Raw genomic sequence first — 13053 nt, 5'->3', positions numbered from 1 at the left:
ATGCATCCATGACATTTACATCTCTAATTCCATTTGAAAAGAGCCTAAACCAAAAAAAAAGTTCTCCGATCGGGCTCAAATTTTTTCTGGGGGTTCCTTGGCCAAAATAATTTGACCCGTATTTTTTTTTGCCATTAGGGTGACCTACACCGTGCTAGGGTGGTTCGAAAAATGGCAATTTTCGTAGTTTTTCGCAAAAACTACTTTTTTTAAATATATCTCCGCGTCATTTCATCCGATTTTGGCTGTCTTAGACGCAAAAGAAAGGTTAAGAGTTTGGCTTTTTGGGAAAAATAGTAAAAAGTTTCAAAAATCTAGCTAAGCATTTGAAAAAGTCGTATGAAAACTTAAAATGGTGTTCTGACCGTGTCTGGACCAAAGAGCTTATGTCTGCAAATATTTGTATCGGATTCCTCGGAAAATTTCACTGAGGCCGTTGCAAATATTTTTTGAAGTTTATGTCCCTCGGCTCTGACCAAAGTCGAGGAGGAGGGGCAAAAAAATAAAAAAAAATAAAAATTTAAATAACAAGCCTAGGTTTCAACTTTTGGATGAAAAAAGTGTTTAAAAATGCATTTTACAGGCGTACAGTTGCTTTCCAATCATTAGTTTTGAAAATATCGAGGTATTGACGGAATTTCGTTTTTTCTCAAAAAAAAACTTCTTCTGGGACTGTACATTGGTATTTCATGAAAATTTAAAATGTTTTCAAAGGAGTTCAAATATGCTAAATATGATTATAAACGCGGGAAAATGCATTTTAACTGGTTTACAGTTGATTAAACTTTAAAGTTCATTAAAATTTTGAAGTTTTTCGAAAAAAAATTTGTTTGCCCCCTGATTATTCAGGCCAACTTTGAAGGTGGGGCGACATAAACTTTGAAAAATATTTGCAACGGCCTTAACTTATCAAAAAATTGGCGATGTCAAACCGTACGTTTCCGAGTTATGATTTTTTTTTTAAATAAAAACTGTGATTTTCGACGCACCACGCGCCAAAACAGGAAAATGACGAAAAAGAGAAAAAACAACTTTTTTAAACTAAAACTGCGATAATTTTAAAATTTCAGCGATGACCTATACATGTACGGGTATCAACATTTTCGCAATTAAAAGACGCAACTTTTGGTACCCAAACATGTATAGGTCATCGCTGAAATTTTGAAGTTATCGCAGTTTTAGTAAAAAAGTTGATTTATTCCGTTTTTGCGCGTGGCGCGTCGAAAAACTCAATTTTTATTTTGAAAACAACATATCTCGGAAACGTACGGTTTGACATCGCCAAACTTTTTGATATATTTTGTGAAATTTTCCGAGGAATCCGATAAAAATATTTTCAGACACAGGCTCTTTGGTCAAGACAATGTAAAAACACCATTTTAAGTTTTCATGCGACTTTTTCAAATGTTAAGCAAGATTTTTGAACCTTTTTACTATTTTTCTCAAAAAGCCAAACTAATCACCTTTCTGTTGCGTCTAAGACAGACAGAAATGACGCGCAGATATGATTAAAAAAAAAGTGGTTTTTGCGAAAAATGACGAAAATTGCCATTTTTCGAACCAACCAGCACGATGTCGGTCACCCTAATGGCCAAACAAAAAAATACGGGTCTAATTATTTTGGCCAAGGAACCCCCTAGAAAATATTTGAGCCCGATCGGAGAACTTTTTTTTGTTGGTTAGGCTTTTTTTTAAAGAAATTGCTGTATATTTATGATTTACATTTGATGATTTTAACTGAACTTCCTCAAATTTTCAACTGATAGTTTTGACACAATTATTTTTCAAAAATTTTAATCAACTTATTTTACAAATTCTTAACATATTATCAAATGAATTAAGCAATTGCCTGAGATTTCGGCTATCCATTTTTTTTGTTGCATTTTTTAATCTGACTGGAATTAATTGAGTGCCTTTCGAATAAATTTTCCATACAAATTTGCAGCTGTCCATACGAAAATGTAATGTGAAAATTCGAAACCCAATTTGGTGCTTTCGGCAAAGTTGTAGGTATCAATTAGTACTACACCGAAACAAATTGATACAGGCAAACAAAATTTTAGCTGATTTTTAAAATCACTATTTGTCACTACAAATATATTTTAAAAAACAATATTGACAGAAAAAATCTGACTAAGCGTTTTGCTTTGACCAAGTTGCAATAAAATTTAGAAATATTTTTTTATTGATTGTGCAGAAAATTACACAAATTTCAGTTTTTGAGAAGAAAATCGGACTGTTTATTGCGAAGGAAAAAAACAATAAAAAAACGAGGACAAATTGGGTAACACTGAGAAAAAAACTAATTTTAGCTGTTTTTTAATCTTTGCATTGCGATATTTTTGCAATTAAAGGCATTTATGTAAAAAAAAGGCAAACATGGGCAACTAGCAATAGGCAAACTGTGACTTTTTCAGTCGTTTCCTAAAAATAACTTTAACTCAAACGGTGCACTATATAAAAAATTAACTTTGTTACTTTTTGATTGCAAATTTAATTTTAGATTTAAAAGTGCAGTCAAAAAAAATTGGCTTTCTTTATAATGTTTTAAAACAATTTTTATCAAGAAAAATAAAATAAAAACAGGGTTTTCTTTTTTTAGCCCTATTAAAACATTAAATATTTAATGCTCAGTACTTTTTAACTTAAAAACAGTGTTTTTGGTTAAATTTTTTTTTCCTGTTACCATTCTGTACAATTATTTCTAATAGGTTATTATTATGTTATTATTGAATGCAGCTTTGTGCATTTTTTTAAATGTCATAATGCCCGTACTAACATATTAGTAGTTTTGTGATTTTCAGTCAATTTTAAATTATTCAGACCAACTTATTAAAATTATTGTAAAAATCATATACCTTTAGCTAAAAAATAGCAAAAAAAAACAGGTAAAATTGTTTAAATGATTTAAATTAAAAAAAAAACTATGGTTAAGCCAAATCGTCTCATACAAAAAATTGTCCATAGTTAATATGAATATCCTACCGAGTGATTCAGCAGGGTTGAAATACTTTCAAAGGAAGCGCTGACTTAGCAGATAGTTTTTATTAACAAAACATGAATTTAATTTGAACATTCCCGTATTTTGTGGTATTTTGCGCAATACAGTCCGATTTATTTTAAATTGACAGTGTAACTCATGAACCGATTCGGATTAACATAAAAATTGATAACTAAGATTCCGAAACTTAAAAAAATAAAACTAAATTCTGCAAAAATGAAAAAAAATTAACGCATTTCATTTAATTCAAAATTTTTCGCTAAAAAATATTAATTTCCATGAAAAATGCAAGCATATCAAAAAGCGCTCAGTCAATCATGGCCCTGACAACATTTTAAGGAGATTTTAAGGAGGCAATAAAATTCTATTTAGGTTGTATGGAGTTTTTTTTAGAACTATCATAAAACCTGTAACTTTAAAAATGTATCCATGAATGAATTTACAAAAAAAAAAATACATTAAATAGCTATCATACACACTTAGATTTTTTTTTAACGAATTCGTTAGTTGAAAAATCGGTAGAGTTTAGAAGTTTTGTTTAGAAAATAAACAAAATTTTACCGAATTTCGGATGGACGTTATACAAAACTGAACTATATTACCGGATTTCGCTAAGGTTTACTGTTCAGGTAGAAAAATCTAAGTGTGTATCATTAAATGATTTTTTGAATCGCCCAAACAAATGTAATCGTTGCATGAAATAAAGCCTGGATTTTCTCCCATGAGCTACAAAAAGTCATCTGAAAATTTTTGCCAAAAAGCATATCATTGAACACTCAATGTTAAGTTTATTTTTATGACATTATAGATAATTGTGTAGCCTCCCAAGCAACATTTTTTTCCAGGAGTTCTACAAGAGCTCTTCAAGATAACTACAGCATAGCAGTTTGGACCGCGGTAGGATAAAATTCTCTTCAAAACTTCTTCAGGAGTTTGGAAGAGTACTTGAAGAGAGTTTTATCCTACCGCGGTCCAAACTGCTATGCTGTAGTTATCTTGAAGAGCTCTTGTAGAAGTCCTGGAAAAAAATGTTACTTGGGCTGACATGTTTTACTTAATTTTTTAATTTTTTTGATTTTGAGTTAAATTACTAACTTATTTTTATTTTGTAATAAAATAGATGAAGAATCTTGCAAAGTATAGAACGTCTGATATAATCCATATCCTGTTTTCTTTTTGAAACACTCAAGATAATTTCAGCGAAAAATTGAGCTCATAATAGCGGTAATTAAGGAAAGCGAAGTGTTAATCAGATATTCACAACATATTTACACCTCAATTCCCAAAACAGCTTCCAAACGAGGCCCATATTGCCCACCTCCGTGCAAACGAGGAAGGGAAAAAATCTCCATCATCATGATTTATTTCCCCGAGTCGAGTTTTTCCCCGGCCCAAAATGGTACCAAACCGACCATAAACCGACTCTCATTGACTGGAAAACATCCATTCATTCACCACCACCACCATTATCTCCTGTTCGTTCTCTCTCTCGCTTCATCCAACACCTGAACTTCCCACGTGGAAGCACACCTGGGCGCAATCATCGCGCAAATGATAGTTTCCTTCTGTGTAACCATGACTGCCTCCGAATCCGGGTGGTGGTTCCTGGTCCCAAAGTCATCTCCTCCGATTTTTTCCTCGAAATTTTCTCCTCCTTCTTCACTCTTGTGCTCGAACTTTTTGCTCGAGAGAAGAAAAAAGAACTTTTTCCCTCCCCTCACGCGCTCACAACCCCCCTCACTTTACTCTTAGTGTGATTTATCGTTGGGCCTAGCGTTGTGTCGGCCTCACCAAAGGAGCAACTTTTCACTTTGCACAATGAATTATTAACTATGGTGTGTGCGCGCGCCAACACTTCGCCACACACTTAGGCTACTTTAAGGCGCTCGCGCCTGGCGCCCCAAAGTAGGCACTATTTTGGCGCCCTCTTTTGAGTGAAATTCTTCTGTTGTAACTTTTTCAGCGGTTTTGCTCCCGAAATGCTTCCGGAGGGGGGATATCTCACATCTTTTTCGCTGGAGTTGACCCACCACAAGTTAATTAAAACTGCGACCCTTTTGGGACCGAGGGCGGATGTTGAGGTTGGTCGGGACGCTTTTTTTCCTTGGCCTCAACGCCAGAAATAATAAACACTGAAACCCCCAGCGTTGCACTAACACACACACAGACAGACGCACCTGCCCGGAACACAACTTTGTGGAACAACTCTCGGAAAAACAGCCCCAAGGGTTTCGACGAAATTCACCGACCTAACCTCAAACGGTTGAACTTTCCCCGCCCCAGCTCGAAGTACACTCCAATCAGAACTTCACCAACCAAACTAGTCGTAGGTCGTAACGTAGTAGTAGTAGCTTGAACCTTCTCCCCCCCAGGAGGAATCGGTCACATTCCGGAAAAAAGCCTCCACACACGCTCCAAATCGCTCTTTCCGACACGGAGTTCTAAACTCGTTCGCACGACGGACCAGGGCAAACTAAAGTCGGGGCGGTCCGCCTGGCCAAGAGAACCAGCGCCTGAGAGATAGGCAGCACACGAAGCAGATCGCGGCGAAGCCGAAGGAGGCGAAGTTGCGGTGAAAGCTCCGATTGCGAAGAGCTTTTAAATTTCGACGAATTGCGACAGGAAGGTTCGGAGAGTGAGAGCGAGCGAGCGAGACGAGAGTTTGTTTTGGTTGTGGTGCTTGGTCCACGTGGTGGAGTTTTTCGGGAGAGTGGGAGAGCGAGAGAGATTGGAAACAGCTGATGGGAGGGAATTGGGGGATGATGTGGAAATGAAGAGTGGGAGGTTTTGTTTTGGTTTGGTTTGAGAGCGAAGAGCTAAAAATTTTCCACGGCTACATAAGAGAGAGTTGTACTAAAAGTCTGTATTTTTTCACAATTTTGGTGCACGGTAAAGCGAAATCAGACCAATAAACCCATATGTCATCAGGAAATAAACAATTTTATTTAATGTTATTTGGCCCTTCTTTCAAAACATCATTTTCAAATGGAAAAAAAAATCAGAATTTTCTACTAAAAACTTTCGATTTCTTGCGTAAATGTTATTTTTTGAGTTTTATATTTGTCAGTACCATATAAACCCCTTGCTAATAATTTCAGATAATTTAATTTAGAAAATAGATTAAATTATTTATGAAATTTAAAATGCATCATTTTGAAAAAAAGCCAATTTAATATTCCTATGTTATTGATTTGATGGTTTCAAATGAGGAAGACATAGTACTCTTTGAGTTTTGAACAGTTTTATGGAAAGTACAATAGAATTTTTTAAATAAATAAAGCAGTTTTGAAAAAAATACTTTTGGTGAATTTGTGTGGCCTAGAAGCAAGGTTGGGTTGAAAAAATAATATCAGAAAATAAAAGTTTTCAAAAATTATCTTTAAAAATCATGCAAACAAAATAATGATTTAGTTAGAGCAGAATTTTAAAATTCAAAAAGTTAAGAGTTTAACATTAATATTTTTTGCATTCTTTCTTCGTAGTTATGGATTCGCTTTTTACTATTTTTAATTTGGGCAAAAAAAAATCATTTTACTTAAAAACTTGAACGGATATAGACGCCCAATCGCCAAGAACAATTCACTACAGTTTCCTGCGTGATTTTTTTTTATTGATAAGGTGTGTTTAAGTCAAATTGCTGGTTACAATCTCAAAAAAAATATTTATCTGATTAAAAAGACTTACTTTGAGAAAAAAATGCAAAATCAGTATTTTAAATTTTTGGATAGCTTTTGTAGATTTGTCAGTTTGTTTCTGAGATCCAGCATTTTGAATACAAAGAAACAATAAAATTTAAGTTTTCTGAGTGTCATCCAAACAGCACTCAATTAAAAATGCCGATATCTCAGAAACTAATCATTTGTACTTTATTATGATCTTCTCGAAAAAAAAAAATATTTAAAATTTTTAAACCAATAAAGCCATTGCAAATATTTTTCAAAGTTTATGTCATCCCCCCCCCCCCCCCCTTCAAAGTTGGTCTGATTTTCGGACCAATTTTGAAGGGGGACAAAAAATATTATTTCAAAAAACCTCAAAATTTTCATGAAAATAGAAGTCAAATCTACTGAAAACAATCTTAAAAAATATTTTATGCATTGAAAATCATATTTACCATGTTTGGGCTGGATAAGCAATATTTTGAATTTTCATGAAATTCCAATTCACAGCACCACAAAAACTTTTTTATTCCGCAAAAAAATAAAATTTTCGTCAATATTTAGATATTTTGGAAACTAATAATTGCAAAACAACTAGATTGGTGTATAATGCATTTTAAAACAAATTTTTCATTCAAATGTTAAAACCGTGGCTCGTTAATTCAATTTAGATTTTTTTTAATTTTTTGCTCTTGACTTTGGTCGAGGGACATAAACTCTAAAAAATATTTGCAACGGCTTAACAACATTTTAAAATTTGCTCAAATTTTAAGTACTACAAACCAATTAAGACTTTTTTTATGGTCTCAAATACTTATTAAGACTTTTTTTTTATAAAATCCAACATATATTTTTTAAGTCGTATGTAGCCCATCAGTACGGAACAAATAACATGACCGAAATATCGAGCTCAAAGAGACTATTATCCTGAACACTTTATCGGCCTATGTGAGTACTCGGTTTGAATCCTGTTGGTTGTAACTTTTTTTTGTGTGTAGAAAAACTACTTAATGGTAATTTAAAACTTATATTAGGTGATTTTTCTCACAAAGGAAAGGTTTAATCATTGGATTTTTTGTTGTGTTGCTTATATCTTATTTTATGAAAATCGTTCTTGTACAAAAAAAAATCAAATCAATCAAATTATTCGCTCTACAACATTGCCTTGGCGTTCTCGATTGCGAGATTCCTACTCGAAACTTAGTGTTCGAAGGCTTGATTGTTGAGGCAATTGCAAACCTCTTTATACACCCTAGCTTCCATCTATCCCGGGATTCAAACTGACGACCTTTGGATTGTTAGTCCAACTGCCTACCAGCGACTCCACTGAGACAGGACCCAGGGAGACGACTCCTACACCTGGACTGAGCTAACGACCTAACCTGTTTTAGGTTAGTCCGGGGCCAACATTTACTTCCCTGTCCGACGGAAGGCGTGATCAGACAAATCTCGTCTCGAAAAATGCCACCGGGACCGTCTGGGATCGAACCCAGGCCGACTGGGCGAGAGGCAATCACGCTTACCCCTGCACCACGGTCCCAGCTTATACATGCACAGTAAAAAATATCTGTGTAAAATCGCATGCAAAAGCATGCACATCACCTTTGTGAACAAAAGCATGTAATTTTGTATGTAACCAGCTCCGTGGCTTAATGGTTGCGGCTTCTGCCTCGAAAGCCGAAGGTTCAGGGATCAAATTCCGGTCGGTTCCCTTAAAATTTGGAAGCAGGAATTGAACTTTGAATATGAACAAAAAACCATTAAGAATTTGGTGGGATTTGAACTCACACCTTTAGATTGATGGTCTGGGACGCTAACCAGTCGGCCATCATGGAGTTAATGCTCTAGAACTAATTTGATCCGTAGTGACGGCTAAGGGGAAAGCTACTGCCCGAGAGGGTTGGGACGCGGACTTGGTAATGTGGATATGTGGATATGACTTTCACCTGGTTGTTATTATTTTTGGTGTATGCGAAATATGTTTTTGACAAAAAACTTTGTCCTAAGGGCTCTATTCTGGTGAGGTGTCAATCCAGAAAAACGAAAAATGTCGCGCATTACGAAAATGTTGCATGCTTGGTACTGCGGAAGGGGTCTGCAACAAATGAAATGTGGCAACAATGGTGGAACATTCTCGCGTGACAGTTCCAAGAAAACAGGAGACGAGGCAAAATTTGCACCATGTTGCCACATTTCATGCGAACTATATAAGCTAAGTGATAGCCTCTGAACAATTTTAGTTTTGACCGAACATCCGTCAGAGACGGATCGACGGTGGTAATATTATTGCTCACACACACATGCACACATTGAAAGACACAGGTTATGCACCAACTTGGGAGGAATTCTGTTCTAACGAAGATTGTTAGAACGGTTACTCGAAAACCAGAATGATTTAAGGCAATGGGGTTGGGACCAAACTGGTAGGATATTGGCCACACCCGGAGTGGCCATGGTCCTGAGGGAAGTTTCTACCGGGGACATTTATCGAACCATACGACTTGGGGCAATCAAAATCAAATCAAATTATTCGCTCTACAGCATTGCCTTGGCGTTCTCGATTACGAGATTCCTACTCGAAACTATGTGTTCGAAGGCTTGATTGTTGAGGCAATTGCAAACCTCTTTTTACACCTTAGCTTCCATCCACCCCAGGATTCGAACTGACGACCTTTGGATTGGGAGTCCAACTACCTACCAGCGACTCCACCGAGGCAGGACCCAGGGAGACGACTCCTACACCTGGAGTGAGCTAACGACCTAACCTTTTTAGGTTAGTCCGGGGCCAACATTTACTTCCCGTCCGACGGAAGGCGTGATCAGACAAATCTCGTCTCGAAAAATGCCACCGGGACCGTCTGGGATCGAACCCAGGCCAACTGGGTGAGAGGCAATCACGCTTACCCCTACACCACGGTCCCTCCACTTGGGGCAATATGGGTATCAAAATTCATGGTTTTTGATACATTTGCCGAACCATACTTGTGTTGGCAATATTTTCGTGTTTTGGCAATTTATATCCACAGAGGTGCCAATGATTGAAAATATTTAACTAGAGTTAATTATTCATGATTACATTAATTGGCAAATAAAAATAGCATGATTTTTTTTTAGTTTTGTACAAAGTTCTTTGTCATATTGGTCATGTAGAACATAACCACTTGCACCTTTTTTCTTTCGTGCATGCTTTTTGTGTACACGTTTTCTCATACAATATTACATGCTTTTGCTCACAAAGCTGATGTGCATGCTTTTGAATGCGATTTTACCATCAGATTTTTTGCTGTGTGTTTTACACTGACGATTTAATACATGTTTTACCGTTTAGAACTGTCAAAAGTGTTTGCCGTTAAAAAATGTATTATTATATTTTCGGAAAAATGTCAATTATGACAAAAAATCCTTGCTAAAAAAACACTTCCTTCTACGTCTTCTTCAAATACAATCACATTATTCAAACTTTTAATTCAAAAGAAAATTCCTGGATAATTGTTTAATTTCCTTTTTAGAGCAAGCTTACCCCGGATCGTAAATTAAACCCGTCCAGACACTTAATTATAGCTTAGCTGCCCAATTTTAGAACTCTGCAACATAACCTGCAGCTGCAGTCGTCGTCGTCGTTTCTAATTAAACAATATTTACCATCAGAACGAACAACAACACAGTTCCCAAAAGTGCACCGAAGCACGCAGCCGCCACACTCTGCCGCCAGGTGTGTATTTGCTTTCGGGTTGAGGTGGCACTTGATTACGCTTGAAACCGATTTTTCTACCCTTTAACTTTTGAATTTCTTTGTGGCTGCTCAGCAGCAGGTGGGGGAAGAAGGGGGTGGTCATACCATAACCTTACCCACTACCGAAGGTGGTGTGGTTGGTAGGTTGTTGAAAATTTCCTTTTTTTGTACGATCATGAACATTTGATTTTATTATTTTCTTGAAGATTTTTTACTTGATTTCAAATATTTTTCAAAATATCCTCATGATTTATGTAAAAAATGTCTTGCGTACAGTGTTACCTAACGAATTTTGACCTTTTTTGTGCACCTTAGCTGCCCCCTACAAAGTGGTTGGTAGTAACTGATTAAAACGACATTTTTGACCCCTGGCTGGCACTAGTCCTGCAGTTTGGTTCAAAAGTGGTTTCCCCTCCCCCGCGCACCTTCAGGGCCAAAATGGCGGAAGTCAGATTAGCGAAAGATTGTGTCGTAAATCAACACAGTGTGGACAGGTTTATCGGGCCGGCGGTTGGCATGAAAAGAATTACGTTTTTTTTGTGGGTTGGTACTTTTTGTTCCCTAGAGCAAAGTTATGAAGTAACAGTTTTCACGTTAAGCTTCGTCATGCTTCAATTATCTTTAGGAAATTTCCACAAAAAAAGTTAGGTGAAACTTGTCTCAAAACCATTAACTTAATTACCATCGGAAAAAAGTGTGTTACAGTGAAACTTTGCTCAAGCGTTTCTCAATCGATACCGATTCAAAGGAAATCAACGGCAAAAAAGAGCTCATGAATGAGTGGCACTTTCATCATCGATCAAGTCGTTTTTAGCGCTGAATGGAACGTCCCAACGATTGACTGCGCAAAGGCCCATTCAAAGCTGCTGTCGGAAAATTGTGGCTTTCTCTTTGAAGTGGCGGGAAATGGTGAGGAAAATTGACTTCTTTCAACGCATTCTTGTGAGTGGTGTTGTGACATGGTGAGGCAACAAGTTTTTATTTGCTTCGAGGCCAGAGTAAATAAACAATGCATTGTTTGAAAGCAAAACAAATTTGAAATCGAGACAACAAGAAAAATTTCGAAAAGAAACAAGAAACAAGAAACAAGAAACAAGAAACAAGAAACAAGAAACAAGAAACAAGAAACAAGAAACAAGAAACAAGAAACAAGAAACAAGAAACAAGAAACAAGAAACAAGAAACAAGAAACAAGAAACAAGAAACAAGAAACAAGAAACAAGAAACAAGAAACAAGAAACAAGAAACAAGAAACAAGAAACAAGAAACAAGAAACAAGAAACAAGAAACAAGAAACAAGAAACAAGAAACAAGAAACAAGAAACAAGAAACAAGAAACAAGAAACAAGAAACAAGAAACAAGAAACAAGAAACAAGAAACAAGAAACAAGAAACAAGAAACAAGAAACAAGAAACAAGAAACAAGAAACAAGAAACAAGAAACAAGAAACAAGAAACAAGAAACAAGAAACAAGAAACAAGAAACAAGAAACAAGAAACAAGAAACAAGAAACAAGAAACAAGAAACAAGAAACAAGAAACAAGAAACAAGAAACAAGAAACAAGAAACAAGAAACAAGAAACAAGAAACAAGAAACAAGAAACAAGAAACAAGAAACAAGAAACAAGAAACAAGAAACAAGAAACAAGAAACAAGAAACAAGAAACAAGAAACAAGAAACAAGAAACAAGAAACAAGAAACAAGAAACATAAAACATAAAACATAAAACATAAAACATAAAACATAAAACATAAAACATAAAACATAAAACATAAAACATAAAACATAAAACATAAAACATAAAACATAAAACATAAAACATAAAACATAAAACATAAAACATAAAACATAAAACATAAAACATAAAACATAAAACGTAAAACATAAAACATAAAACATAAAACATAAAACATAAAACATAAAACATAAAACATAAAACATAAAACATAAAACATAAAACATAAAACATAAAACATAAAACGTAAAACATAAAACATAAAACATAAAACATAAAACATAAAACATAAAACATAAAACATAAAACATAAAACATAAAACATAAAACATAAAACATAAAACATAAAACATAAAACATAAAACATAAAACATAAAACATAAAACATAAAACATAAAACATAAAACATAAAACATAAAACATAAAACATAAAACATAAAACATAAAACATAAAACATAAACCATAAAACATAAAACATAAAACATAAACCATAAAACATAAAACATAAAACATAAAACATAAAACATAAAACATAAAACATAAAACATAAAACATAAAACATAAAACATAAAACATAAAACATAAAACATAAAACATAAAACATAAAACATAAAACATAAAACATAAAACATAAAACATAAACCATAAAACATAAAACATAAAACATAAACCATAAAACATAAAACATAAAACATAAAACATAAAACATAAAACATAAAACATAAAACATAAAACATAAAACATAAAACATAAAACATAAAACATAAAACATAAAACATAAAACATAAAACATAAAACATAAAACATAAAACATAAAACATAAAACAAACATTAACAACGAATTTTTTGAACTTTTCTCTTTTTAAATATTTTTTTTGTTGAAAAATTAAGCATTTTTTCATAGGATCCTTTGAATATTTTA

The 13053-nt window shown here is 34.4% G+C and overlaps 1 protein-coding gene across 9 annotated transcripts in view; it reads right to left on the bottom strand.

The window, feature by feature from the left end:
* LOC120421797 (uncharacterized) overlaps positions 1-13053 on the bottom strand; it is a 418386-nt gene that overhangs the window by 277451 nt on the left and 127882 nt on the right. For 2 of the 9 annotated variants that reach the window (XM_052706537.1, XM_039585068.2), the window contains exon 1: positions 5318-5482. The exons of 2 other annotated variants lie outside the window; for them this stretch is intronic. The gene's annotated coding sequence lies outside the window, so the exon portion shown is untranslated. Of the gene's footprint in view, positions 1-5250; positions 5483-13053 lie in introns of those variants that run through there. 5 more of the 9 variants (XM_039585074.2, XM_039585075.2, XM_039585069.2 and 2 more) reach the window with 4 other exon arrangements.

The sequence above is a fragment of the Culex pipiens genome, chromosome 1, assembly GCF_016801865.2.
Source record: "Culex pipiens pallens isolate TS chromosome 1, TS_CPP_V2, whole genome shotgun sequence".
Taxonomy (NCBI): domain Eukaryota; kingdom Metazoa; phylum Arthropoda; class Insecta; order Diptera; family Culicidae; genus Culex; species Culex pipiens.
This window is presented reverse-complemented; position numbering and strand designations above follow the sequence as displayed.